The sequence below is a fragment of the Elephas maximus genome, chromosome 11 (genome assembly GCF_024166365.1).
Source record: "Elephas maximus indicus isolate mEleMax1 chromosome 11, mEleMax1 primary haplotype, whole genome shotgun sequence".
Taxonomy (NCBI): Eukaryota; Metazoa; Chordata; class Mammalia; order Proboscidea; family Elephantidae; genus Elephas; species Elephas maximus.
Window position 1 is genome coordinate 56,881,289 of NC_064829.1, and position 26,240 is coordinate 56,907,528.

The following is a 26,240-nucleotide window of genomic DNA, read 5'->3' on the forward strand; positions in this document are numbered from 1 at the left end:
TACATCATCCTGAGACCAGAAGAACTAGATGGTACCCGGCTACAACCAATGACTGCCCTGACAGGGAACACAACAGAGAACCCCTGAGAGAGCAGAAGAGCAGTGGGATGCAGTCCCCAAATTCTCATAAGACTCACTGAGACTAGAAGGACCCCGGTGGTCATGGCCCCCAGACCTTCTGTTGGCCCAGGACAGGAACCACTCCCGAAGCCAACTCTTCAGACATGGATTGGACTGGACAATGCGTTGGAGAGGGATGCTGGTGAGGAGTGAGCTTCTTGGATCAGGTGGACACTTGAGACTAGGTTGGCATCTCCCGCCTTGAGGGGAGATGAGAGGGTAGAGGGGGTTAGAAGCTGGCGAAATGGACACGAAAAGAGAGAGTGGAGGGAGAGAGCGGGCTGTCTCATTAGGGGGAGAGTAATTGGGAGTGTGTAGCAAGGTGTACATGGGTTTTTGTGTGAGAGACTGACTTGATTTGTAAACTTTCACTTAAAGCACAATAAAAATTATAAAAAAAAAACTTAATAACAATATTCACTGCAAAGAGAAGAGGCTACTATCAGCTACTACTTAGTATCCAGCAGAAGAAAGGCCAAGCCAGATCCCAAAAGCCAGCACACGGAGCAGGCCAAGCCTCCTCCCAGTCAGGGAGATACATTTCATGCCTCCTACCCACGATCTCTGTGAATTATATCTGGCTTCCAAGAACTGCAGTACAGTTTTCAAGCTGGTAAAGCCAAAGCAAGTAACACCAGTGAGGACCGAATGAGCTGTAGGCCCTTATCTTCAAGGTTGTTTGGACTCACTCATGTGTTTCCAGATTGCCCACATCCTCCCAGCAGACTCTGAAGCTTGCCTCCTCCACAGCTGAAAACTGCTCTCCAGAAAAACAAAATCATGATAAAAGGCAGCAGTGTGGTCTCACACTGGGCTTTAATGGGCAAATTTGTATGAGCAAGGGCAAAATGAAGGACAGCAAGTAAAACACTGAATTAAAAGCCACTTAAATTAAGAATTCAATAGCATCCACTTAACTAATAAATAGTATTCCTCTTTGCCATTGATCGACTCAGGGTTGTAATGAAGAGTTCCAGGGGCAACAGCTGAATGTCTTAATTTATGGTATAAACGTCACCAACTCTTGGGTTCCTAAGATTGAATGTGTCGGAGAAGAGCAGAATGGAGAGCTCGCAGGAATTAATTCTTGCAACATCCCTGCGGGGTCAGCACTATTATACTGTGCTTCTAGGTGGATTTAATATCTGAGTGCTGGGCAGGGCACCATTTGCCCAGGGGGGGCTCCATAATCGTTATTAAGTGATGACGGGGTAGATAGACTGGAGTCGGAACTCACACTAGATCGGCTGTCTTATTTATTTCCAAGTTAGAGGCTAAACAAATGTAGTGTTGTTATCATCATGGTGATGATTATTGCTGTGGTGTATAATAATGGCCCAGCGCTGCCAGAACTACGTGGAAAAGAAGCACTAAGTCAGAGAGAGCTGTTTTCTCATAGGGCAATGTTTTACAAAATAAGAGTTCATCTGAAGGATGCCCCGTGTTCCTCTCCTAGAGTGCCACCCAACAGTTCTGCTGGACTGTCCTCCTTCAAGCCAGTCCTTGCACCACAGGGCATCTTCCAGCATGGACACCAGGCTCAAAAAGGGCCCAAGCTCTCTTCTACTGCCCCTTCTCTGTGGAAAGTGGCTTCAGCTTGGGCCCCCTTCCCCCCCGCTCCACTGACTCCCTTAGGCAGGATGTGGTGTCATGTGGCTACCCTCAGTCTTCCAAATCAATATCAAGGCCTGTTTCCTGCATCAAATAAGAGAGAGTAGTCTAGCCTTGGCACTCCGTGGGCAGAATGCCTCGGGCCAGTGCTGCCTTTGCTGGGTGCCATCTTAGCTTCTGTGAATGGGGGCAGGGGGCAAAGCAGAAAAGCCAGAAGGAAGGTGCAAGGGACGCCTTTGTTATTACCTATCCTTAGGTACATTCTGAAAGGTGGGTTGGTAACAGGGCTGAGATTCCTATGCCTGATAAGTTCCATGAGCATGTGAAAGAGTATGAACATGGAAAAGAACCTGAGATATTCTTACTCTAACTCTCTCCTTTTACAGATAAGGGAACTGAGGCTCAGTAGGATGGCAGAGCTGGGTGTGAACCCTGGCTTCCTATCTCACAGTCCATTCTATGACACCATACTTCCAGGGCCTCAGTAGTTTAGAGAAGTTGGAGGATTAGACACCCTGAAAAGTGAACCAAAACTAACCAACATGTGAGTCTTGAACACTTACCACGTCCCTACTCGATGGTCAGGCCCTACTGCTACTCAGGAAAAAGACTATTATCAACCTGACCTCAAAGTGTTACTCTCTCACTGTGGAGATGAGGCCTACCCACAAGAAATCCTCTGAGAGAAACGCCAGGTGGCATATAAAATCAAGGGTCATCAGATGATCCAAAAATGCTCAGAAAAATGGCACCATTAGAGTGGTCTTCTCTTAGGGTAAGCCCTACCCATGGTCTACTTCATAAATAGGTACCAAAAAAATTACCAGCACACACGAAGACATTACCCAGCCTTTCTTTTCCCAACAGATCCAGTACCGGTTGCCATCAAAAAGATTCTGACTCACAGTGATCTCGTGTGTGTCACAGCAGAACTGTACTCCATAGGATTTTCAATAGAAGTAGATTGCCAGGTCTTTCTTCCAAGGTACCTCTGGGTGGACTCGAACCTCCAACCTTTCTGTTAGTAGCCAGGCACTTAACCTTTTGCACCACCCAGGGACCAGTATCAGTACACATTAGAAGACTATATGTCCCTCTCACTCCACGCCCTATCCTTTTTTTTGTTTCTAGGGCTATATGGCCCGACTGAGGGGGTTTCAGAATCCAATAGATCCTGCCCACAGAGCATTCCTTGGACCGCTCCCAAAGCCTGACAGTGCTCCATCAGCCAGCATCCGTGGATACAGGACCACAGAGCCCACAACCCGAGCTTCCATGGGTCTTTGGTGGAGGGCCATCTTTTTGTATGTTTACCTTGGCTGTTCTCCCTGTCCTCCTAAACCACTGCTTCCATCCCATGCTTCCATCACCAGAAACCCTCATGCATCCCCACACATGTGTAACCTCCATGTGGCCTGCCCTGCATTCAGCTCCTCACAGCACGGAACACTCTTCCTCCCAGGCCAGAACTGCCCCAGCTCCCATGGGAACATCTCACAGACAACATAAAATTTTCTGTCCCCAACATCTGGAGGCTACTTTCCCCCATCAATCACTGTCTCTCCACCTGGTTAAGTCTTACCCCTTCTCCAGGACTGTCCTCCACACCCCTGATAGCTGCTGCCCAAGTTTACCTCTCTGCCCTGTGGGCCCCAGTGCCCTTGTGGCCAGCACCACTCACATGGCCTCAGCACAGGCAGCTTGTGTCAGGGGGCACATGAATGCCCCCCTTGAGACCACATGCTGCCTGAGCACAGCACCACGCTGTATTTCTCTCTGTCTTCCCCTCAGCACCTGCCTACCAGGTCACCAGAAGTAAGGACAAGGAGAAATGGAGCAGACACAGACAAAACCTAGTCATCCCTTAATTTTTTCAGATGAAGGAATAAAGAACCTTCAAAAACAGAAGTAATGAATGCATGTAGCTGAGCTCTATGGTACCCATAAAATGACACCCCTCTTTACCCCTCCTTCCTTCTCTGGCCCTTTCTGCAGGGTCCTAAGTGGGACTGCAAGCAGCAGTACTGGGGGACTATCTGTGCTCCAGACCCTGGGGCGCTGTGTCTATTCATATCCACGTGGCTCCTCAGTGACAATAGAGCTACTCAAAAACTCATTCAAAAAGAGCAAAGGATATACACAAGACACAGGAGGAAATATAAGTAAATAATAAACCAATATATAGAATAAATGAGTAATCAAAGATATGCAAATTAAACCATTCAATGCCCCCAAATGTAAAGTAAGGCAATAACGTACCATTTTGCACCTATAAATTAGCACCAAAAATTGAATTAATAAATCAAGGGCTGGAAGGACTGAGGAGAAAGGAGAACATTCATTCACGGCTAGTGGTGTTAAAACTTGATACAGTATCTTGGAGGAAATATTTAGCAAAACATATCAAGACCCATATAGATATTCATGCCCTCTAACCTCACAATCACACTGCTGGGATTTCCCCTTAAAGGGGCGAACAGACACGCGCCCTGCTGTTGCTGATTCAGCACTCCTTAAGGCCGATGGTTGTTAATACCGCCAGTGTATGGGTGACATCTCTACATTCAATTAATGAGCCAATCTTTGGCAGATACAACATTAGCCAGCCTGGCTAACATCAATTACAGGCAGAAGCTGAGCTGTAATCATGGGCTGAACAAGACAGAGCTGCTCATCGTTTAAAATGACCACAGAATCAAATCACCTTTATGAACAAAACTGGGATGATCGGAGAGAAACAAAGAAAGGAGCACTCGCCGCATGTCACTTCACACAGCTGGCTCTGTGTCACAGCACATCCTCCCAGATCCAGCCAGGCTGGCCCCTCCAGCTCGAGGAAGCCAAAGCCCCACTCCCCAGGCTCGGCTTGACGATGGACCTTCTGGGGTCTTCTGAGTGGCTGGGTTCCAGCTGTCAGCCACAATCCTGGGGTACAGAGCTGGAGAAACAGCTTTGGCATGTGCAGGAAAGCAGTCCCTAGAAAAACTGGCTGCAGGGGTTGGGATTAGGGAAGCTGGGGAGGGCTACCACCAAGTCACCATAGCAACAGTCTCCCTGGCATCACCCTCCCCCTAACCCGGCCAGCCCCCACCAACTGGTCTGCTCACAGGGGCCTGTGACTAACTGCATCTTCATGTGGCTGACATTCCTCTCCCCCATTCCCCCCACCAGCTTATGCCTGGGAGCCAACCACAGGGGGCTATCGTCCTTGATCTTCACAGAGAACTTTGGAAGCACTTTTCTGTCCATCATCTCTCTTCATCACCACGCAATCAGTGTAAGGACAGTGGGGGCTAAGGCAGATGAGCAAGTGAAAGGCAGAAGGGTGAAGCCCCTTATGGGAGCTCACCTCTGGTAGAGACAAGGGGGAGGTGGGGGTAGAGGTAGGACCTGCCTTCTAGTCCTGGTGTCACCACAGACAGCTCTGTGGCCTGGGTGTCTCACCTAACCTCTCTGGTTAACAGAAAGAACAGAGGTCTGGATGAGAGCCAAAGTTCATCTGCTTTTGGATTACACTCACCAGGGTAAAAATAAAATGGGGGCTCTGACAGGGCTGCCAGGCCTGTCACAGTTAGAACATTAAAAGCCACCTATTATCTACTCCCTGCTTACTATAAACCCCTCAAAAAAAACAAAAACAAAAAAAAACCCATTGCTGTTGAGGCAATTCCGACTCAAAGCAACTCTATAGGACAGAGTAGAACTGCCCCATAGGGTTTCCAAGGAGCAGCTGGTGGATTTGAACTGCCCACCTTTTGGTTAGCAGCCTGAGCTCTCAACCACTTCCCACCAGGGGTCCATAAACTCTCTAGGATCACTATTATTTCCTAAAAGAGAGGACAGTTCAACTCTAAAAAAGTAGGAAGGGAATAATCTCAAGATAAAGAATAATACTTTAATAGAATATATTTAGGATTATAAAATTGTTGAGATTTTTCTCACTACACTTCCGACTGGTGAAAACTTTGGGATACCTAGTAGGAACCCGAGGCCAGTGTTGGGAGCCTGAGGCCAGTCAATGATGTTGGAGAACGTAGCACAACAGTATGGTCCCAGAGACAGACTTGAACTCAGGGCAGGCACTCAGTTTGCAACAAGGTAACCATCTGCCTCTGGCCTAGAGGACACCCTGCTGGACCCAGCAAGGTGAATGGTGTCCGTTTTTTCTGTTTTCCCAAAGCAAGTCCAGTCCACTTTGCCCCAAGTGCAGGCTTGCTCCCACCCCATAGGCCATGAGGTCTTGACGGTGCCCACATTGTGAAGGGGAGAGAGATATGGACCCAGGAGCGGCTGGGAAGAGGATGGTAAAGACGCAAGGCAGCACCTCAGGGTGGGGAAGCTGAAGGAATGGAAACGGAACCCAGGGCTGCCATTGGACACAGGTGGGCTCCGTCCCCTGCTCTCTAATGCACTGTTTCTGACTTGAGCCTGCATCAGAATCACCTGCCGCTGTCAAGTCAACCCCAATTCATGACGACCCCAAGTGCGACAGAGTAGAACTGTGCTCCACGGGTTACCAGGCCTTTCCTCTGAGGCACCTCTGGGTGGACTCATACCTCCAATCTTTTGGTTAGCAGCTGGGTACATTAACTGCATCACCCAGGGACTCTAGAATCACCTGCAGTGCATATTAAATTAGATTTCTGGGTCCCATCTCAGAGTTTCTGACTCAGAGGGTCTGGGATGGGCTATTAGAATGTGCCTTTCCAGCAAGCTTCCAGGTGATGTGGGTGGAGACCATTTGGAGAACCACTGCATCTAGTTCATACCTCCTGGGAGTGCCTCTGGGAGCTCCCTCAGCCTGAGATAAGGCAACTGGGTTCCTGAGGTGAGGCGGTGGGTGGGCAGTGAGCTGCCACAGAGAGAAGAGGGTGGGCATGCATGCAGTTGGGGGTGGGACAGTGCCAATGCAAACGTTGAATCTGGAGGAAGCCTGGCAGGTTCTCGAGGCTACAGAATCTCTCTGCAGGGGGGCCAGTAATCCTCATTCACAATGGGGAGGTCTAATTTACCGTGTCCAGTAAGCACTGAGCTTCTGAAAGGCATCATGGGGTGAGCACCGCCTTCGCAGCTGTGTGGAGCTGCTGAGGCCCTTAGGCCAGCTCCCCTTCCCCGCCTCAGCCCACCACAACCCCCAGGCCATGGGGCAGGGCTGACAGGGAGCCCACATTTTCATTCACCGCATCTCCTGGTCTTTGCCGAACTGATCACTGTGCTCTGCTGTGTGCAGAATCTCAATCCCACCTGGCTGGAATTCACCCGGCTTCCTTGCCAAGCCCGCCTGAGCTATGGCCCGCACACTGGGAGTGAGGAGGTCTGGTTCAATTCAAGCCCTGCCACCAACACAGTATGCAGCCACATCACTTGTCACTTGTAACTTTTCCGAGACTGAGTCTAAGAATCTCCATCTGTCAAAAGGGCATAGTGATCATCACCTGACTTGAGGAACAAGTGAGAGAAAACGTAAACATCCAATTCCAGGTATTCAATAAGGCAGGTGATTAGTCAATTTTTTCCAGGAACTTTGAAGCTAGGCCACCTGAGTTCAAGTCCGGTCCACTTCTGATTATCACTTAACATGGGCAAGTTATTTAACCTCTCTGGGCCCTTGTTTGCTCATCTCTAGAATCAGGATGAGGGTAATGGAAGGTCTCTAACACCAGGCCTTGCAATCCCATGCCTAATGCTCTTTCCACAGAGCCTTGCAGGGCAGAAGGCATCCAACCCGTTGCCATCGAGGTGATTTTGACTCATAGTGATCCTACAGGACAGAGCAGAACTGCCCCATAGGGTTTTCAAGGAGCACCTCGTGGATTCAAACTACCGACCTTATGGTTAACAGCAGTAACGCTTAACCACTATGCCACCAGGGTTTCCAGAAGGCGTCTAACCAAAAAAACCAAACCCAGTGCTGTCGAGTTGATTCTGACTCATAGCAGGAGGTGCTTAATCGGGACAATTTAATAAGGGTCCTGGGTTCTAGTCCCATTCTGCCTTTAACCTTAGTCAAGCCCCTTCCCTTCCAGGGACATCAGTCTCTCCATCTGTAGAATGAGGGGATGGCAGGAATCTGCAGTCTTTAACAAGGGCATGAGCATACCCAGATGTGTGGAAATAGGGATACCAAGTAACCTGCCATGCTTGACAACCCCACACAGCAAGGGCTCCCCGTGGCCTAGCACTGTAGAGAAACTGCGCTCGGTGCGGTCATAATCTTATCAGGAGTTGTTCACCCTTTTAAATGCAATCTCACCACAACAGCAATGCTGCTGTCAGTAACTGAGCTGCCAACACAGCCCCCCAACCCACCCACATCAGTCCCACCCTCAGTGGGTCTGTGCACTGGGGCAAACTTCTGACCACTTCATCATGTCTTTTAGTTTAGTCCAGACCCAGCACTAACCTAGTGAAATACACACGATTTTAATACAAGTTACTGTCCTTTTACTTCTCCTTTATGTTAGTTAGCTTTTAAAAAATTTTGTTTGTAGGTGGCTTATATGTATTCAGGAAACCCTGGTGGCATAGTGGTTAAGTGCTACTGCTGCTAACCAAAGGGTTGGCAGTTCAAATCCACCAGGCGCTCCTTGGAAACTCTATGGGGCAGTTCTACTCTGTCCTATAGGGTGACTATGAGTTGGAATCAACTCGATGGCACTGGGTTTGGGTTTGGTTTTGGGGGTATATGTATTCATGAGTATTGGAACCCTGGTGGCACAATGGTTAAGTGCTAGGCTGCTAATGTTAAGTGGTTTGAACCTGCCAGCTGCTCCACGGGAGAAAGAGACCTGGCAATCTGCTCCGGTAAAGATCACAGCCTAGGAAACTCTATGGGGCAGTTGCACCCTGTCCTATAGGGTTGCTATGAGTCAGAATCGACTTGACAGCATACAACAACAAAAAGAGTATTATATTTGTTATAAAATAGGGCACTGGGTCTACAATGTTCAAGGATTACTGTCCTGTCTAAGGGGCTCCACCTCCTTCTTTTAAACCTATGGGGCAGCTCTACTCTGTCCTATAGGGTCGCTATGAGTTGGAATTGGCATGCAACAATACAGTATTCCACAAGAATCTCTGATGACACAATGGTTAAGCACTCAGCTGCTAACTGAAAGGTTGATGGTTCAAACCCACTCAATGGCTCCATAGAAGACAGACCTGGTGATCTGCTTCCATAAAGATTATAGCCAAGAAAACCCTATGGGTCAGTTCTACTCTGTAACACACGGGGTCGCTGTAAGTCAAAAATCAACTTGATAGCACTGAACAACAAGCCACAATTTAGACCTTCCCGTACTGATAGACATTCAGATTATTTTAGGTCATTTTCCATTTTTCACTGCTGCAAATAAGGCTGCGTGAACATTCTTGTATCTGCCTCTTTGGTGTGTGGTTAGTTTCTACAGTTTGTCAAATAGATAAATGCATGAGATAACTTCCCTCCAGCCAAGCTACTCCCCTCATCACCACACCACCACGTAACGGTAATGCTTCTTTTCCTTTTCTTGTCCGTGCCTTTTCACTGTCAACAACAATCCCAGCAACAATTCATCCAGCAGACAGATAAGGCACGTGGTCACCGCTTGACAACAGGGCCCCTCAACAGCTTTATTCAACTAAAACTGATCAGAAGGAATAGAGCGTGGCCTGGCACAACACTCCCCAGGTGGAGTTTAAGCAATTTGAAATGCATTTTGTTCTGACGGCAAAATCTTTTTGCAACTGGGTCTTCATTTTTATCAATATGATAACCAAGCCCAGAGGAACAAAGAAAAGCTGACTTCTCCTTCACACATCCACTCACCCTGGGTTCTCTCCAAGGGCTCCTCAGAGCATATCATTCTGTGGTCTGCATGCAGGTTGAAAGGTCTTTTAAATTTCTAGCTTCTAAATTCTCTATCTCACACATATGAAATGTATCCATAGGCCTGCACTATCCACAGGCCTGCAGTTAAGACATATCAGCCATTTTAGTAACTGGGGACACATGAACATTAAGATATTTTCTATAGGTGGATGAGAACAGATTTCAAGTCTTTCTCCCATGGAGTTGCTGGGTGGATTTGAACCACCAACATTTTGGTTAGGAGCTGATCGCTTAACTGTTGCTCCACCAGGGCTCCTTGTGGAATATTATGTTGTTGTGTGCCATCAAGTCGTACACTTAAGTTGTTTCAAGTACTGAGTTTCAAAGTCCAACAAAAACCCACTGCCATTGAGTCAATTCTGACTCATAGCAACCCTACAGGACAAAGTAGAACCTGACCCATAGGGTTTCCTAGGAATGGCTGATGGACTCAAACTGCCAGTCTTTTGGTTAGTGGCCAAGCTCTCTTAACCACTGCGCCGCCAGGGCTCCTCAAAGTCCAACAGGATACTTTTTAAAATTATAAGCACTGTTCCAACCCCTGTCATTCATTTATTTACTAGATATGGAAGGAGATGTAGTGCACGGGTGTGGCTAGCTAGATGTGAACATCAGAGGCTTCCTCACAGCGTGTGCTCAGAGTATGGAGGACCAAGAGCACCACAATCAAAGCATAAACCCACCATAAAGGCTTTTCAACTTTGAAATTACAGGGACAGCTGAGATTATGGGAACAGACAGGACCACATCTAAAGACTTCTAGGGACCCCTGGGAACTCAGGGAAGGAAGTCCACAGCTCCAAGGTAGAAATCAGCTTGATGGGTAGATGGTTCTGGCAATGTTTCATTCCCAGGGTGATTTCCTTCTGAGTCACTGTCCTGGTGGTCTCTAATCCACACTGAAGGTTTGTTAGCCTGATCAAAAGGTGGTGAGGAAAGACCATCTGCTGTCCCAAAGAGCTCATAATTGTCTCCAAAGTCAATAGTCTCTAGTTCCAGAGCTGCCCCTCCCCCCCCCCCATTAGTTAGACAGTTGGGAGCAGATTCTCAGAGACAGCTCTCAGCTGTCCCTGCAGCCCTAGCTCCTCTCTCAACACTTTGGCTTTCAAGGTGGAGGGACCAAGCTGGACCAAACTCCTCAACGAGGTCTTTCTACACATGAATGCATCCCAAAGAAACCACTTAGTAGCTTCAAAACTACCTGGGAAGAAAAATCATTTTATACAAGCAAAGAACAATGAAAAGTTGTATTTACAAAGAATTTATAAACATCAAAAATAGAACCAAACACATTGCCGTCAAGTTAATTTGGACTCATAACAACCCTATACAGCAGAGTAGAACTGCCTCATAGGGTTCCAAGGAGCAGCTGGTAGATTCGAACTGTTGACCTTTTGGTTAGCAGCCTGAGCTCTTAACCACTGTACCGCTAGGACTCCAAAAGGGCATCTGCCTCCCCACTGGGGAATCGAACCCTGGTCTCCCTCATGATAGATTGGGATACTTGCCACTATACTAACGAGGATGGCAACACAACATAGTTATACTCAAAAGGAGGAATTAGAGATGAAACAAGAAAGTAAGTGGTCAGTCGGTCTGACACTGTGGGCCTGTTAGACACTGGTCTGGCAGCAAGTAGAGGTGGCCAGGAATTCAGTTCCTGTATAAGAACATAAAGCCCTTATATGAGACAAGGGGCCAGAGCCACTCACTGCTTAAAACCAGGACCTGGTACCTATCCCTGGCTCATGAGAGGTAGTTCATCAGAGCTGGTTCTGTGCACTTTCTGAGGCCATGCTTTTTATGAAGCTAGTACCTTGGGAAACTGGAGGGCTCAGACATAGCCTTACACCAGGATCTGAGCCAGGTCACCCGTGGGCTCAGTGATTAGGTGTGCAATATCCTCAACATAAAAGCAAGAGACGTCAGTATAGGACCTGATTCTGAACTGAAGTCCCTATTCAACTGGGTAGAGACAAACACAAAGTCATCAGACAGAAAAATGAGCACTGGAAGAGAAAGAATCAAATGTGCACTGAAGGATAACCTGTAATCTAAAACTAAGGCAAGAAACACATGCTAAGAAAGACAACCAACAAAATCTACAAATGGTAGATCAACGGACTGAAGATGAAATAAAAATAATTTTTTAAAGTCTGAAAAAAGATTAAAGCAGCATGATTTAATACCCTCAAATAAAAACTAACAACTAAGAAAAAGGATTACCAAACAGTAACAGATAAAAAAAAAAAAAAAAGGAATCAATTAAAAATACTAAAAATTAAAACTAGGGACACAGAAATAAAATATAATAAACTGTACAATCTAGACTAGACATAATTACAATGAGAATTAGCAGATTACAATGAGGTTAGTAAATTCATCCAGAATGAAAACATGAAAAGATTGAGATTTTAAAAATACATATAAAAGAGTAATTAAGAGCTACAGAGGAAAGACTGATAGGCTCGAACATGTCTTATAGGCATTTCTGAAGAAGTAAATAAAAGGAATATTTGAAAACCAATATTCAAAAAGATACTGGCTAAGAGTTTCCTAGATTTGTAGCAAAACTAGAATCATGAAATTAAATACAAATTCTAAGTCATTAGATGGAAAAACAAAACTAAATCCACACCTAGATAGCAAAAGTAGCAAAAGTAAAGAATATGAAAAGTAAAGAGAAAATCTTAAAAGCTACCCTAGAGTTAACTTATGAAGGAATCATAACTGTGAAGGAAAGCCGACTTCTTTTGCTCAAGATAATTCACAAATGGTTGGAGTGGTACATCAGACAGGGAGGGAAGTGCCAGAAACTCAAGCTGGATTCAGAAGAGGATATGGAACGAGGGCTATCACTAATGTCAGATGGATCTTGGCTGAAAACAGAAAATACCAGAAAGATGTTTACCTGTGTTTTATTGACTATGCAAAGGCATTTGACTGTGTGGATTATAACAAACTATGAATAACATTGTGAAGAATGGGCATTCCAGAACACTTAATTGTACTCATGAGGAACCTGTACTTAAACCAAGAAGCAGTCATTCGAACAGAACGAGGGGATACCATGTTATTTAAAGTAAAAAAAGGTGTGGGTCAAGTTTGCATCCTTTCACCATACTTACTCAATCTGTATGCTAAGCAAATAATCCAAGAAGCTGGACTATATGAAGAAGAACATGACATCAGAACTGGAGGAAGACTCTTTAACAACCTGTGAAATGTGGATGACACAACCTTTCTTGCTGAAAGTGAAGAGGACTTGAAGCACTTATTGATGAAGAAATCAAGGACCACAGCCTTCAGTACGGATTACACCTCAACATAAAACAAAAGCCCTCGCAACTGGACTAATAAGCAACATCACAGCAAACGGAGAAAAGACTGACGTTGACAAGGATTTCATTTTTCTTGGCTCCACAATCAAAACCCACAGAAACAGCAGTCAAGAAATCAAATGAAATATTTCATCGGGCAAACCTGCTGCAAAAGACCTCTTGAAAGTGTTAAAAAACAACGATGGCACTTTGAGGACTAAGGTATGCCTGACTCAAGCCATGGTATTTTCAATCACCTCATATGGATGTGAAAGCTGGACAATGAATAAGGATGACCACAGAACTGATGCCTTTGAATTATGGTGTTGGTGAAGAAAACTGAATATACCATGGGCTGCCAGAAGAATGAATAAATCTGTCTCGGAAGAAGAACAGTCAGGACGCTCCTTAGAAACAAGGATGGCAAGACTTCCTCTCATATACTTTGGACATGTTCTCAGGAGGAACTAGTCCCTAGAGAAGGACATCATACTTGGTAAAGCAGAGGGTCAGCAAAAAAGAGGAAGATCCTCGATGAGATAGACTAACACAGTGACCGCAACAATAGGCTCCAATATACCTATCATTGTGAGGATGGCACAGGACTGGGCAAAGTTTCTTTCTGTTGTACATAGAGTCGCTATGAGTCAGAACCAACTTGATAGCACCTAACAACAACAGACTTCTCAACAGTCAATAAAGTCAGGAGTCAATAAAGTAATATCTTCAATGTATTGAGGAAAAAGACTTGTCATTCTAAAATTCTATACTGAAATAAATATTCAACCCAAAAAAAACCAAACTCAGTGCCGTTGAGTTGATTCCAACTCATAGCAACCCTATAGGACAGAGTGGAACTGCCCCATAGAGTTTCCAAGGAGCACCTGGTGGATTCGAACTGCCAACCCTTTGGTTAGCAGCCGTAGCACTTAACCACTACGCCACCAGGGTTTCCAAATATTCAACAGTGAGTGAAAAATTAAAGATAGTTTTATGTATACGAAGACTTAGAGGGTTAGTTTATCATCCACAGATCCTCACTGAAAGAACTACTTAAAGACACACTTCAGAAAAAAGAAAAGCGAGCCCAGAGAGAGAGGTTAGGATGTAAAACAAAACAAACAACAACAACAAAAACTGTTTAGCAAAGAAACTGATAAAGTATGTGGATAAGTTTTTCATTACTGTTTTTTTTTTTTTTAATTACTGATTTTGTATGTGTTTAAAAAGAAAGAGGAGCTAAAACTCTTCTCTGGAGGGGAGGTAATTCAATGTGTGGTTAAACTGGGCAAAGGCCCTTTTCTTGTTTGAGAAAAATAAAAAGAAAGGAAATAATTTTAGGCTTTGTTAGAAAAATGTATAGTTAAGAATATATTTTTTAAAAGTAAAAGGCAACCATTTAAAAACAAAAACTCACCCAATCTATAGCTTTTGAACCAGCGGAGGAGAAAAAGGAAATAGTGAAAACCTGTAAGTTCAACAGGAGATGGGAGAGAGAAAAAGAGAAAGAAGTAAACAAAACAAAACAACAACAACAAAGGATTGTAAACAGAAAACACACGTGAAAAATAAGTGGTGTAAGTCCATATCAAACTATAAACCAAACCAAACCCACTGCCATTGAGTCTATTCCAACTTATAGCGACCCCAAAGGACAAAGTAGAACTGCCCCATAGGTTTTCCAAAAAGCGGCTGGTAGATTTGAACTGCTGACCTTTTGGTTAGCAGCTGAGCTCTTAACCACTCTGCCACCAGGGATCCAAGTCCATATCAGTAAAATAAAAATAAAACTGGATTAAAATTACCTCTTTAAAGACAGATTCTCAGACTGGATAAAAACAAAACAAAACCCAGCTAAATATTTTTATAAAAACACCTTTAAAACAAAACAATATAAAGAGATCAAAAATAAAGTGATGGCAACAGATATCCCAGGTAAATAATAATAATAAACCTGGTATAAAACAAACAAAAAAAACCAAACCTGTTGTCATTGAGTCTATTCTGACTCATAATGACCCTATAGAACAGAGTAGAACTGTAGGATTTCTCAGGAGTGGATGGTGGATTCAAAATGCCAACCTTTTAGTTGGCAGCTGAGCTCTTAACCAGTGCACCACCAGGGCTCCATAACTGGTATAACACTATCAATATCAGACAAAAGAGAGCAAGAAAGGTAATAATTACAAATGAGTTAAAGGTTCACCTCAAGAAACTACTAAACTAAAAACAGATTAAACACAAAGAAAGTAGAAAGAGTTGAAATAATAAACATAACAGCATATATTAATGAAAGAGAAAACCAATTAAAAGCTAAAGCTGGTTCTTTGGAAGGTAACTCTTTAGCAAGACTGAACGAAAGAAAAAGTAATAATACACAAAAAAATTAGTAATAGAAAGTAAATGGAGACTTATTGACAATAAAAAAAAGGTTTTTTTAAACCAAAACGGAAAACATGAAGTTTTAAAAAATGAAAAATTTTCTTTAAAAAAAAAAAAAATTAAAACTCTGCATATACCAGTAACCACAAGAGAAAGTGAACTGATAGCCAAAATCTGCCCCTCACTCCCCAAAGGCACCAGGCCAAGAAGGCCTCATAGGCAAGTTCTGCCAGACCTTGATGGAACAGCTAATCCCCATCTAAAGAAAACCGTCTCAGGGAACAGACTAAGGGGGAAAATGAGCCAAATGATTTTATGAGGTTCGTATATATAACCTTAATAAACCGCACGTGGACAGTACAATAAAACTGTAAACCAGTCTCACTCACGACAAGAGATGCAAAAATACTATTTAACAATGCCCTCAACCAAATTCAGCAGTGTATAAAAATTCTATCATAATCAATTATAATTTATTTTAGAAATGCAAGAATATTTAGCCTCAGAAAGTTTATTAATATACCACATTTTTATATGAATATGATCAGCTTAGTAAATTCTGAAGAAAAAGCATTTGCAAATTCCATACATATCCGTGATAATTTAGCAAACTAAGAATAGAAAAAACTTTTTTAATAAATGCACTTATTAAAAACCAATGGCAAATATCACATGCAGTATTAAAAATGTAGATGTATTTTCATCAAAGTTGGAACATAACAAGGATGCCCCTGTCACCTCTACTACTCATCACTGAACTGGAAGTCCTATTCAGTATAAGAAGACAAGGAAAGAAGCACAATAATTGGAAAGAAAGAGACAAAACTCTCCTTATTTGCAGATGACACACCTAGCTAAGATCAAAATGAAATTCAGTGAGATCACTAGAAAGGCATAAACGAAGATCTAACCAAATGGAGAGATATACACCAGGCTCGTGGATGAGAAGATTCAAAAATGAGGTGTTAATTCCCCCCAAATTAATCCAGAAAGCCAATGCAATTTCAATAAAAAAAATATCAAGATAATCACTTCACACCCATTAAACCCATTGCCACTGAGTCGATTCTCACTCATAGCAACCCTATAGGACAGGGTAGAACTGCCCCATAGGGTTTCCTAGGACGTAAATCTTTACGGGAGCAGATGGCCAGGTCTCTTCTCCCACAGAGTAGCTAGTGGGTTTGAACCTCCAACTTTTCGGTTAGCAGCCGAGCACTTAACCGCTGTGCCACCAGGGCTCCTTCTCATACCCATTGTTGTTGTTAGGTGCCTCAAGGTGGTTCCAACTCATAGCAATCCCATGTACAACAGAGCAAAACACTGCCCAGTCCTGTGCCATCCTCACCATCTGCCATGTTTGAGCCCATTGTTGCAGCCACTGTGTCAGTCCATCTCATTGAGGGTCTTCCTCTTTCTTGCTGACTCTCTTCTTCCCTAAGCATGATGTCCTTCACCAGGGACCGGACGCTCTTTTTTTTTTAGTGCTTTTTATTTAGAAAAACATATACTTTTTAAGGAAGAGGGAGAAAAATGGTGCCATTTGGTTGTTGAATACACACTATCATTTTCCACAAGATTGTTAAGAAAAAAAAAATTAAGTTGAAGCTGCTTTATGTTGCCATTCCATACCAATTTCTGAAAATGTTAGCTTGGTATTAAAATCAAAGATGCATTTAAGGAGAAGCATCCACTTGGTCTGGAGGAATGAGTGAGAATAATCTGTTTAGTTCTTTTTTTTTTTAATTGTACTTTAAGTGAAAGTTTACAAATCAAGTCAGTTGCTCACACAAAAACTTACATACACCTTGCTACACACTCCCAATTTCTCTCCCCCTAATAAGACAGCCTGCTCTCTCCCTCCACTCTCTCTTTTCCCGTCCATTTCGCCAGCTTCTAACCCCCTCCACCTTTCATCTCCCCTCCAGGCAGGAGATGACAACATAGTCTCAAGTATCCACCTGATCCAAGAAGCTCACTCCTCACCAGCATCCCTCTCCATGGGACTGGACACTCTTGATAACATGTCCAAAGTACATGAGACAAAGTCTTGCCAACCTCGTTTCTAAGGAGCATTCCAGTTGTACTTCTTCCAAAACAGATTTGTTCATTCTGGCAGCCCATGATACGTTCAATATCCTTTGCCAACACCATAATTCAAATGCATCAGTTCTTGTTCGGTCTTCCTTGTTCACTGTCCAGCTTTCCCATGCATGTGAGGCAGTTGAAAATACCATGGCTTGAGTCAGGCACACCTTAGTCCTCAAAGTTACATCGTTGCTTTTTAATACTTTAAAGAAGTCTTTTGCAGCAGATTTGTCCAATGAAATATGCTGTTTGATTTCTTCACTGCTGCTTCCATGGGTGTTAATTGTGGAGCCAAGTAAAACGAAATCTTTGACAACTTCAATCTTTTCTCCATTTATCACGATGCTGCTTATTGGTCCAGTTGTGAGGATTTTTGTTTTCTTCATGTTGAGGTGTAATCCATACTGAAGGCTGTGGTCTTTGATCTTCATCAGTAAGTGCTTCAGGTCCTCTTCACTTTCAGCAAGTAAAGTTGTGTCATCTGCAATCACAGGTTGTTAATGAGTCTTCCTCCAATCCTGATGCCGTGTTCTTCTTCATATAGTCCAGTTCCTTGGATCATCTGCTCTGCATACAGATTGAATTAGTTTGGTGAAAGGGTACAACCCTGACACACACCTTCCCTGATTTTAAACCATGCAGTATCCCCTTGCTTTGTTCAAACAACTGTCTCCTGGTCTGTGCGTGGGTTCTACATGAGCACAGTCATTAGTAGGGCTATAATCAAAGAGACAGACATTAGTAAGTGTTAGTGAGGATGTGGAAAAATCAAACCCTCATATACCACTGGGAAAACTGTGAAATGGTGCAGCTGCTTTGAAAATACGCCTAGAAGTTCCTGAAAATGTTAAACATATAGTTACCACATATGCCCCAGCAATTCTACTCCTATGTAGATACCCAAGAGAAATGGAAACATATGTCCACTTAAAAACTTGTCCATGAATGTTCAGAGCAGCATTATTCATAATAGTCAAAAAGTGGAAATGGCCCATCAACAGATGAATGGACAAACAAAACGTGGTATATCCATACAGTGAAGTATTGCTCAGCCATAAAGGAGAATGAAGCACTGATAGATGCTAGAATATGGATGAACCCTGAAGACATTATACTAAGTGAAAGACACCAAACACAAAAGGTCACATATTATATGATTCTGTTTATATGAAATGTACAGAACAGGCAAATAGGCAAATCCATGAAGTCAGAAACAGATTAAGAGTTTTCAGAAGCTGGGAATGGGGGAACTGCTGGTGGCATAGTGCTTAAAGCACTCAGCTGCTAACTGAAAATTGGCAGTCTGAAACCACCAGCCACTCCATAGGAGAAAGTTGTGGCAGTCTGCTTCTGTGAAGATTTATGCCTTGGAGACCTTATGGGGGCAGTTCTACTCTGCCTTTTAGGGTGGCTATTTATGAGTCGGAATTGACTCCATGGGAACAGGTTTGGTTTTTTGATTTGGGAATGGGGGTGAGAGTGGGTGAGATAGGGCGGGACTGCTAATAGGTATGGGGTTTTGTTCTGGGATGATAAAAATATTCTGGAATTAGATAGTGGTGATAGTTGTACAACTTTGTGAATATACTAATACTTCTGAATTGTACGGTATAAAAGGATGAATTTTATGGCGTGTGAATTATATCCCAATAAAAAGAAATTACCAACAAGGTTTTTTTTTGCAGTTCTTAACAAAGAGATCAGAAAACTCACACGAAAATGTAAAGGGTCAATAACTGCTAAAATAATTTTGAAAAAAAAAAAAGAATGCTGGAGATACTCGCCATACTATATAGCAAGCCTTATTAGAAAGCTTAGTAATAAGACTTATATGGGATAGATAATTAAACCAAAAGGAAACAGCAATCCCAGAAAGAAACTAAAAAATAGATGCAAACTTCGTGTAATGGCTAAGGTTCTGTGTCAATGTGGCTGGGCCATGATTCTCAGTGGCTTGGCAGTTATGTAATGATGTAGTTATCCTCCATTTTGTGATATACTGTAATTACCTCCATAAGGTAATCTGATGTAGTCAACCAATTAGTTGTAAGGGGAGTTTCCTCAGGGGTGTGGCCTGCATCCAACATATATGAATGCTCTGGCAAAGCTTGCTGGCTTTTGCTCACTCTGGATCCTGGATCCAGCTCATCATCTGACCTCTGGTTTTTGGGACCTGAGCCAGCTGCCTCCTGTATTGCCTACCGATCTTAAATTCATCAGCTTCTGAAGCTACGTGAGTCAGGAGAAGCCTCCAGCCTGACACCTGACTCGTGTACTTGGGACTTGCCAGCCTCTACAACTGCATGAGCCATTTCCTTAAGATAAATCTCTCTCTCTCTTTCCATGTGTGTCTGTGTATACATATACACTTCTCTGGTTTTGCTTCTCTAGGGAACCCAGCCTAAGACGGCTGGTATATGGCAAACTTAGCCTTACAAATTAGTAGGAAAAATACAAACTATTCACTAAATTTACTCATATGGAAAAAAAAGTAGATTATTACCTCAGTGAAGTTTAAAAGCAACAATGAAATACCATTTCATATCCAGATTAGCAAAAACTAAACCATAGTTGTTAAATTTTATGAGGAAAGGAATGGAATTGAAGGGGGTGTTCAACAGCATCTAGAACATTTTACTTTTACAAAAGGAAAGGATCTGAATCAAATATGGCAGAAATGTCAAGGCTGATTAATTATGGCTCAAGGTATACGAATAGTAGCTACATTATTTCTCTGTACATTTGTACATGTTTGAAATAAACCCTTATTTTTAAACTTCCATAAATATATTACCTGTAGGAAATATGCCAAAATATTAAAAGTAACTTGCCTTGGGGTATTGAGAATGTGAGTGATTTTATCCATTTTTCTATTTTTCTATATTTTTTATTTTATTTATTTTTTTACAATAAGCATGTGTTATTTCTCTAAGAAGGGAGAGCATTAAAACTATCAAAAAGAGAAACAACCCATTTTCTCACTGCTATCCCAGTAAGGAGTAACACTACAATGTGAATACAATGACGATTTCTGTAAACTTCATAGTATGTTATGCTTTTCATAACACTTCCACCATCTGTTTTATGTCTCACTCTCATAGGAGTGTGAAGTAGATAGGCAAAGTATCACAATAAGTTGTTTGGTCTAACTACATGTGGCTAGTGAGTGACGTAGCTGGGTCAATAACTAGTATTTTACAACCCCAATTTCGTGCTACGCCCAACTACCTCTTAACAATCCCAAAAGGCCCTTGGAATAATCATATAGCTCCTCCCCAGCTTTCAAAAAGTTAAGTCCTAATGTTTAATTGTTAATTCAGGTATTTTGGACTTGGGTAATATTTTCTTGCAGAAATAGCATCATGAAAGCAAGTTAGGTTCAAAGGTTCACAGCAGTCACTCTCAGCCCTGACCTCTCTTCTAAGCTCCAGAGTTGTGCCCGCTGGCTGTTTTCTGCAATCTCTGCCAGGAAGATTCACCTGGCATTTCCTAACTCAATATTTCCAAAACTAAGCTATTTCTGGGCAGTGTATAAGGAAGACAAAAGAAGAACTGATGCCTTTGAATTATGGTGTTGACAAAGATTACTGAATATACCATGGACTGCCAAAAGAATGACCAAATCTGTCTTGGAAGAAGTACAGCCAGAATGCTCCTTAGAAGCAAGGACAGTGATACTTAGTCTCACATACTATTGACATGTTATCAGGAGGGACCAGTCCCTGGAAAAGAACATCATGCTTGGTAGAGGGTCTGCGAAAAAGAGGAAGGCCCTCAACGAGATGGACTGACATAGTGCCTGCAACAATGGACTCAAGCATAACAATGATTGCGAGGATGGCACAGGACCGGACAGTGTTTCATTTTGTTGTACATAAGGTCGCTATGAGTCAGACTGACTCAATGGCACCTAACAAGAACAATAACAAGCTATTTTTATTTCCGCCAAAACTGCTCCTTCCCAGTCTTCCCCATTTTCATCAGAGCCACCTTGATCTGCACAGTAGCTCAAGCCAAAAACTTGAAAGGTATTCTTGACTCATCCTTCTTCCTCTCCTACCCCCACCCCCATCACTGTTCACATCCAACCCAACACCAAATTCTGTTGAGTCACCTCAAAAATAGATGTCAATTCCAACTCTTTGTCTCCATTCTCCTGTCACCTCTATGGTCCAGGGCACCATCCCTTCTCCCCATATTCAAGCCACCAAGGACACAGTCATTGGACTCTTGGCCAGAAGGCAAAAAGTAGGAGTATGGTCAGCAGGCAAGGGCCCTGGCTCTCGTATATGGGGTGTCTGTTAAGTCAATGATTACCTGCTCTTGTCCTGGCTGAGGAGCTATTTGCAAAGCTGTCCTTACTACCCCCACCCTGCCATGCACACCCAGGTCCTATCATAGGCTGTCTAATCACTAACATTTCCTCTCATAAGGGCTTGCTCTTGGGGTCTTGTCTTCTCCAACTGAAGCCAACATTATTTCTCCTAATTAGAAAAAAATATTACTAGAAAAAAGAGTCAGAAATGAGTGAAACAACTACTTAATTAAAAGAAAGGACCAATCTCTAATCTCTAGCAATGACTAAATAATTAATTAATAGATGCCAAGCCAACCCTAGCTGAACTGGTGGAGTGCTTACATAAACAAACCTTGCATCGACAGATATGAATGCTAATGACCAAGACCATAATAGTCTTCCTACACCTATAATTTACTGGAAGACAGCGGGTTATTAATCAGTGTGGTTTTCCCCTCAGCATAACCCAGCATTGTTACATTACCAGGCTTAGCATCAGGGCGCTCATCCGGCGGAAAATTCTGAGTATCACAGAGCCTCAGAGATCCTTCATTACACTGAGTTCCTTGCAGGCAGGACGCACCCTGGCTCAGTCCCTAATCCCAATGCCCAGCACAATGCTCAACCCAGGGTTTGTTAAAATGAATCAAATCCAAATCTCTTACTTTTAAAGATAAAAAACCTGAAGCCCAGAAAGGCTAAGTGATTTGCTGTCTTAACACAAATACCACAAGTGGCTGGCTTTAAAGAACAGACGTTTATTTTCTCACAGTTATGGAGGCTTAAAGTCCAAATCAGGGTCTTGGCCATGCTGATTCCTTCATGCCAGTAGCCCCGGGTGTCCTTTGTTCCCTGGCATTCTCTGGCTTATAGACAATCCTCATATGACTCCATCTTCCCCTGCGTGTGTCCTGGTGTCTATTCTGGTCTTTTTTATAACTCAAAGTGATTAGGTTTAGGATCCACCCTACAGTAGTATGACCTCATTAACATAACAAAAACCCTATTTCCAAACAGAATGAGGTACAAGCGCCAGGAATTCAACACATATTTTGGAAGAACACAATTCAATCCACGACACTGCCCAGCATTACGGGATTCACTTTTAACAGAGCTTAGCTCATCACACTCAGGTCTCCTGACCTTCTTTCTCTACTGTTTTATATATTCCAAGGAAAAATGTACATTTAATACCTCCCATCTCCTGCCCTTGATGCGTCTTCTAGCTTTAAGTGACCTAAGAGGGCTGCTCTGCAGCAACTTCCAGGTAGTGGATAAACAGCACAGAGCAGCTCAGAAGTACACCTCGGAGTGCCTCCTCTTTCTTCCCCCGACTCCGTTTAAAATCAATGAAAAACAGAAGCCCTTCAAATTCAAATCATCTGTTAACAAGCAACATTACAGTGAGAGCATTAAGCAACAGGGATCTACTAACTGCAAACCAGCTTTCTGTCCCCAAGGGCAAATTTGATTTTGGAAATTTGCTTCTGGAAACATCTTAGGTACAGAATCCTGGAAATGGACTCAGGATATTAAGGAAGTAAGAGAGAAAGACAGATGGGCTTTGAGGAGCTGGAGGGAGGGGAGGGCTGATGACAAAAACAGCGGCAACCGTTTTGAGGCAAAGGAACAACAAAAATACCTCAGACTTTATAACCTGAGGTGAATTATGGAATTCTCATATTATAAAAATTCTCCCTGTTCTGTATGAAAAACAACTCTCTTTTCATTCCCACTCTCATTTTCTTGTTTTTTGGACACAAATAGCCATGAGAGGGCTGCATGTGTATTCCTAAGTTTATTGTAAGATTTCCTGCCCCAAACAAAACTGAGAAAATAAACAGCTATTCTACTTAACATTTTCAGAATCTAAAATTCACAGCTATTCAAAGGAAGGCTGGGAACTCCCCATCTTCTTCTAATAAGATGTTTAACAATGTGTGAGGTGCAAGTTCTATGGCTTCATAATTAAGTACAACACTGGCTGGTGAGACTACACCAGAACGTGGGAAAGGGGTGCCTGGCTCAGCCCTGCTTCACAGCAACTTTGGAGGCTTCTCCATAGAGATCAGAAAGCTTTCCCACTGGTGCTAAATTTGTAAACAGGCATCCTAGGTTTGTAATGAACAACGGATTTCCAGAACTCATAATTTGTAACCAGAAAAATAGCACAATAGCTTTTTTTAAATCAACCCCTTTTCTGCTAGGTAACAGCATCCTATCTTTTAGGATTGGGGAGAAGCACTGTACTGTAGCCTCAGGATGCAGCTGTAGAGCAAGGTAAAGGAATAAGGGCTCAGAGGGAAAGGTGGCAACAAGAAAACAAGTGGTTTATGTGTTTCTCTGTGATAGATTATTTCCAAAGATAACCACAACAATCTCTCCTTCGAACCTGCCCTTTTGCAATGTGACTCTGCTCTACCCCCCATCAAGAGGTGGACTATATTTCCCTTCCCCTTGAATCACGATGGCCCTGTGACTTGTGACCAATTAAATGCTGTAGAAGTGACATGCTGGGGCTTCTAAGCCCAGCCTTCAGGTAGCCTTGCAGCCTCTGCTTCCCCAGAGGTTCCAGTGCCATGTAAGGAAGTTAGGCTATTCTGCCACAGAGAGACGCCCTGGAGGACAGGGGCCTGAGTGGAGAACTCGGCCATATGGAAAAGTACTAAGGCTCCCAGGCTAGAGCCAGCACCAAGGCCTCAGACAGGAAGTGGGGCCATCTTGGACCCTCCAGTGCCAGTCAAGCAGCCCAACCCAAGAGCATGTAGAAAAGAGAAAACTCATCCCCACAGATCCCTGCCCAAATCCCAACTCACATAATCATGAGCAAAGGGTTGCTGCTGCTGTAAGTCACTAAGTTTGAGGATGGCTTGATAGGTAGCAAGAGATAATGAAACCACCACCATCCTGCTCTCTGCCATAAAATAGTTCCCCCCAGGCTGTCCCCTGAGGGAATGTCACAGGCTTTGACTTTGTTTCCGGGTTTTTTCTTTTTTTTTTTTAATTTATCAACTGAAGAATCTTAGAGGGGACAGTGAAATTGACTTGAAACCTATTGAGCTCTTAAAGCTGCCAGCCGGGAAACTTGGTATTTCGGGCATTCTATCCTGTGTCACACGAGCTCAGAGGGAAGAAGCCCATGGCACTGACCCTTGCCAAAGCCCGAGGGCAGCCCCACCGAGCTGGTGCCACTACCCACTCCGTTCTGTCAGGGCACAGACCCGCCAACTCTTCTGTGAACGAGTGGCTCCTGCTTCTCCGTTCAATAAAATACTCTAGAAGGGAATCTAGTACATCCCATCCTCACAGGCTCTGGTCCCTCTCCAGGCTGAAGTGACAGGCTGGCAGATTCGCCTACGTGGAGGCTCTAGGATCTCTGCTTCCCCACTGTCATTTCATGGTCAAAATGGCAAAAAAGGAGAGGAAAAAGAGGCCATACTTATTTCACACAATGCCTGGGGGGATAGCATCCCTCACACTTGGCTGCAGGCAGATCCAGAGAGAGGTGGCAGCATTTATTATCAGTGAATCATATCCAAACTCCACTGGGGAAAACCCATCCAAACCAAGGGCCTGTGTGGTTCTGTCCACATAGCCTTGTTTTTGCAGGGGAGCCCAGGTATGCCAGGTCCCTAGGTGGTGCAAACAGATTGCACTGGACTGCTAATCTAAACTTTGGTGGTTTGAACCCACCCAGTGGTACTGCAGAAGAAAATCCTGGCAATCTGCTTCCATTAAGATTACAGCCAAGAAAATTGTATGCAGCAGCCCTACCCTGTAACACATGGGGTCATCATGAGTTGGAATCGACTTAACAGCAGCTAACAACACCACCATCACCCAGGTGGGCCAGACAAGGACAATTTCCCCAAAATGACTTTCGTTTGGCTGCCACTAACATGGAGCCACCTCCCCATCACTGCAGCCTCACGGGTGGAGACAGCACAAAACCCTGACATCCTGTGCTTCAGACAGTCAGGCTGCTGACCTAGGCCAACATGACAGAAGCAGGTTGAGGGGGAGACATGGACTCTCAGAAGGGAAGGTCTGGACCTGCCTCTGCACTGGGTTTGCCTCCACACCCTCTCCTGTACACAGGGTTCAAGGGCCTTGAAAAAGAGGGACAAGGGCAATCACAAGACAAAAGCTAAGGCCAAAGCCAGGACTGACAAACAGAAGGGAGTCCATCTAAAGGGTTGGCCAAGAGGGGTAATTAGGCATGAGGCAAAGAATACCCATTGGTTCACAAATATTTACCGAGCATCTACTGTGTGCCAGGCACTGTACCAGGTGCTGGGAATAGGTGGTAAACAGGACACGTGTGGTCCTTGCCCCAAAGAGCTCGCCTGCCACAATTAGAGTATCTTGAGGTAAGTGCTGTAGTTTGGGAGCACAGAGGAGGAGCACTTAATGGAGACCCTGAGTCCTGCCAAGGGAGAGGAGGGCTAGGCAGGAAAGGCACGGGGGAGGCTGGAGAAAGTGGTCGCACCTGCAATGTGGCCCAGGAGGCCCTCTGGTTACTGCGACTTTGCCCATAGGTGTGGGTACTGTT

At 43.8% G+C, this 26,240-nt stretch overlaps 1 protein-coding gene across 10 annotated transcripts in view; it reads right to left on the reverse strand.

Moving 5' to 3' along the window:
* Positions 1–26,240, reverse strand: part of ZBTB7C (zinc finger and BTB domain containing 7C) — a 401,190-nt gene that overhangs the window by 232,009 nt on the left and 142,941 nt on the right. Inside the window, exon 1 of one of the 10 annotated variants that reach the window (XM_049902321.1) lies at positions 138–478. The exons of the other annotated variants lie outside the window; for them this stretch is intronic. The gene's annotated coding sequence lies outside the window, so the exon portion shown is untranslated. Of the gene's footprint in view, positions 1–137; positions 479–26,240 lie in introns of those variants that run through there. 10 annotated transcript variants of the gene reach the window in all.